Here is a 4,646-nt window from a genome sequence, read left to right as displayed (position 1 = left end):
AAAAGATACAAATAATTATCAGATTAAAACTTAAGTACAAGAAACAACTCAGAATGGCAAGTCAAGGACAAAGTCCCCTTTAGCCTTGAGGGCATTTGCTTAAGCGGAAGAAAATGAGCTGTAGCTTTCATAGCCTGGATGGCACAGGGAAACAGGTGAGGACCCAGAACCTGTCTATAGCTTGTAAAACTTGGATCTCAAACTGCTACACACCTAGTGTAGAGATAAATCATAAGAGTCTATCAAACAACTGTGTCTACCCCATTTAAAGAAATGAAAAATAAACTGGAAAATATATGCAAGAAACAGATCATTATAAGAAGTGATCTAGAAGATTCTTTTGTTTTTGTTTATTAGAAGATTTTTTTAAAGTGGGTGTGTTTAACAGCAGATCAGATGCGGATACAGAGGAGAGAATTAGTGAACAAGAAGATAGGTAAGAAGTAGTTATCCAAAAGGCAGAGCAGAGAGAGCAAAAGATGAAAAATATGGAAGAGAAGTTAAGAGTCATAAAAAATAAACTGAGAAGGTTGACTATATATTTAATTGGAGTTCTGGAGGAGAGAGAATGAGACAGAGGCATATTTGGATAGATTATGGCAGAGATTTTTCTAGATAGAAGTCAGCAGTCAACCCATTCTGGAAGTCCAGTGATTCCCAAGCGGAATATATAAGAGGAAATTCACACCTAAATACACCAGAGTAAAACTGCAGAAAACCAAGGAAAGTAAAGCTTAAAACAGACCAAAAGCTCTTCCTCTCGGTCCAATATTGAACTCGAGTTGGAAGAGGCGAATCCGGTCTCAAAATGGAGGTAAAACCGCCACCCGGTCGCCCCCAGCCCGACTGCGGCCGTCGCCGCAGTCGCCGCCGCGGGGGGGAGGAGGGCCATGATCCAAAGGAACCAGAACAGTTGAGAAAACTGTTTATTGGTGGTCTGAGCTTTGAAACTACAGATGATTGCTTCAGAGAACATTTTGAGAAATGGGGCACACTTACAGATTGTGTGGTGATGAGAGACCCCCAAACAAAACGTTCCAGGGGCTTTGGTTTTGTGACTTACTCTTGTGTTGAAGAAGTGGATGCAGCAATGTGTGCTCGACCACACAAGGCTGATGGGCGTGTCGTGGAACCAAAGAGAGCTGTTTCTAGAGAGGATTCTGTAAGCCGGGTGCCCACCTAACAGTGAAGAAAATTTTTGTTGGTGGTATTAAAGAAGATACAGAATATAATTTGAGAGACTACTTTGAAAAGTATTGTAAGATTGAAACCATAGAAGTTATGGAAGACAGGCAGAGTGGAAAAAAGAGAAGATTTGCTTTTGTAACTTTTGCTGATCATGATACAGTTGATAAAATTGTTGTTCAGAAATACCACACTATTTTTTTTTTTTTTTTTTTTTTTTTTTTTTTTTTTCGGTACGCGGGCCTCTCACTCTTGTGGCCTCTCCCGTTGAGGAGCACAGGCTCCAGACGCGCAGGCTCAGCGGCCATGGCTCATGGGCCCAGCCGCTCCGTGGCACGTGGGATCCTCCCGGACCGGGGCACGAACCCACGTCCCCTGCATCGGCAGGCGGACTCTCAACCACTGCGCCACCAGGGAAGCCCAGAAATACCACCCTATTAATGGGCATAATTGTGAAGTGAAAAAGGCTCTTTGTAAACAAGAAATGCAATCTGCTGGATCATAGAGAGGTCGTGGAGGTGGATCTGGCAACTTTATGGGTCGTGGAAGAAACTTTGGAGGTGGTGGAGGTAACTTTAGCCGTGGTGGAAACTTTGGTGGAAGAGGAGGCTATGGTGGTGGAGGTGGTGGCAGCAGAGGTAGTTATGGAGGAGGTGATGGTGGATATAATGGATTTGGAGGCGACGGTGGTAACTATGGCAGTGGTCCTGGTTACAGTAGTAGAGGAGGCTATGGTGGTGGTGGACCAGGCTATGGAAACCAAGGTGGTGGATATGGTGGTGGTGGTGGTGGAGGATATGATGGTTACAATGAAGCAGGAAATTTTGGAGGTAACTATGGTGGTGGTGGGAGCGATAATGAGTTTGGAAATTATAGTGGACAACAGCAGTCAAATTACAGACCCATGAAGGGGGGCAGTTTTGGTGGAAGAAGCTCGGGAAGTCCCTATGGTGGTGGTTATGGATCTGGTGGTGGAAGTGGTGGATATGGTAGCAGAAGGTTCTAAAACCTCAGAAGGGCTACAGTTCTTAGCAGGAGAGAGAGCGAGGAGTTGTCAGGAAAGCTGCAGGTTACTTTGAGACAGTCGTCCCAAATGCATTAGAGGAACTGTAAAAATCTGCCACAGAAGGAACGATGATCCACAGTCAGAACAGTTACTGCAGCTTAAACAGGAAACCCTTCTTGTTCAGGACTGTCATAGCCACAGTTTGCAAAAAGTGCAGCTATTGATTAATGCAATGTAGTGTCAATTAGATGTACGTTCCTGAGGTCTTTATCTGTTGTAGCTTTTTCTTTTTCTTTTTCTTTTCATTACATCAGGTATAGTGCCCTGTAAATTGTGGTAGTGGTACCAGGAATAAAAAATTAAGGAATTTTTAACTTTTCAATATTTGTGTAGTTCAGTTTTTCTACATTTTAGTACCGACACTTTAACAGAATGCAGTTTTGAAGGTGTTTCCTTGCGAGTGAGTTAGCAAGTAAAGAAGATCATTGTTAATTACTATTTTGTATGAATTTTGCTAAAGTTAACTGTACGGAAACACCTGCTGACTTGCAGTTTAAGGGGATCTATTCGCCCCATTTCCAAACCATGAAATGAATGGGCTCTGACATGTGGAGAGAATAGATATTTGTATGTTTGCAATGTGTGTTTTAGATAATAGAATTGGGTATTTAAATTAGCATATTTGTGAATTTAATAGCATTAAGATTTACTTCAAATGAAAAATCTCAAAATTCAAAAAAAACACAAATAAACAAACAAACAAAAAAAACAGACCAAAATAATTTTTAAGTGAAATTACCTTCGTAACAGCATCAACTCTTAAAAGTAATACTGGAACCCAGAAGACAGGAATGATCTATTGAATGTATTGGGGGAAAAAATGACTGTCAACAGATTCTACACACAGCAAAATGATCTTTCAAGAACTAAGGAAAAATAAAGACATTTTCAGTTCAACAAACACTAAAAGAGTGTGTGACCATTAGACCCTCTCCAAAGAAAATTCTTAGGAATACTTCAGGCAGGAAGGAAATAATCCCAGAGAAAATCTCTGAGTTGCAAGAAGAAATGAAGAGCAAAGAAAGTGTTAAATAGGACCTAAAACTAAATGACCATTAAGTGTTATAAGCAACAGTGATAATGTGCTTAATGATGGCATTAAAACATATTTTTTAAAAAATAAAATCATATGAGGTTAAATGGAGTTAAAGTATTTAAGTCAATGACAAAAGTAAAGCTATTTGTTAACTTTACATATTTATAAGTTAAAGTATGCATTTGCAAATCTAAAGTAACAACTAAATGAACAGAAATAAGGTAAACAACATTATAATTTATAGGGGAGAGAAGCAAGTCCAAATAACACAATACAGAGAGAAAAATAAATATACAGAATAAATTTTTTAAAATAATAGATAAAAAACTAAATTGATCAGTAAATGCTCTAAATAAAGGACAAAGATGACCTGAAAAAATTCCAATTATATGCTGTAGCTATATATAGGGATATATCTGAAATACAATGACACAGAAAGTTTAAAAATAAAAGGATTAAAAAATATATGCCATGTAAAGACTACAACTCCTCCCCCTCAAAAAAGTTGGTGTAACAAATTAATATTACAAAGAATGGATTTCAAAACAAAAATCATTACTAAAGAGTAAGATAATAATATATCAGAAATATTGCTTTTTCAAATTTGTGTGAAATGTATAATATCATGGCTAAACTCATGAATCAAAAATTGATATACCTATAAGAAAAAATTAATAAATTCATGATTATAGTAGGAGCTTTTAGACATACTTCCTTCAGTTATCTGTTTCACAAAAAGACAAGAGTTTAGCATAGAAATAGAAAATATAATCAGTGTAATTAACACACTTGACCTAATGGGCATATATAGAAAACAGCACCAACATCTGCTCAATATACATTCTTTTGAAGGGCACAGGAAAGTTTATGGAATTGATTACTGACCCATCAAATTTTAAAGGACTGAAATCTCTGACCACATTGCAATTCAGCTAGAAATGAAAGCAAAGAAGAGAACTAGAAAATCCCCATATGTTTGGAAATTTTAAAAATATGTTTCTAAAACAAACATATTACTTAAAGGAAATCATAATGGAAATTAGAAAATATTTTGAACTAAATGATGATAAAAACACTATATATCAAAAACTGTGGGATATAGCCAAATCAAGAAGGAAATTTATACTCTTACATGGAAATATTAGAAAAGAAAATAGGCTGATAATGAGCTAGGCATATATCTGAAGAAGTTAAAAAATAAAGACCAAAATAAACCCACAGAAAGAAGAAAGCAGGAGTAGAATAAAGAGCAGAAATTTATGATAATGAAACTAAACATAAAGGAGAAAGAATCAACAAAGCCAAAATTGATTTTCTGAAAAGAATATTATTAAATTACAAACTGTGGTGAAAATGATC

The 4,646-nt window shown here is 37.0% G+C and overlaps 1 pseudogene; it reads left to right on the top strand.

Annotated features, from left to right (window-relative positions):
• Positions 1-808: 808 nt before the first annotated feature.
• On the top strand, positions 809-2,196 carry LOC131766360 (heterogeneous nuclear ribonucleoprotein A3-like; annotated as a pseudogene).
• Positions 2,197-4,646: the final 2,450 nt, after the last annotated feature.

The sequence above is a fragment of the Kogia breviceps genome, chromosome 12 (assembly GCF_026419965.1).
Source record: "Kogia breviceps isolate mKogBre1 chromosome 12, mKogBre1 haplotype 1, whole genome shotgun sequence".
Classification (NCBI taxonomy): domain Eukaryota; kingdom Metazoa; phylum Chordata; class Mammalia; order Artiodactyla; family Physeteridae; genus Kogia; species Kogia breviceps.
This window is presented reverse-complemented; position numbering and strand designations above follow the sequence as displayed.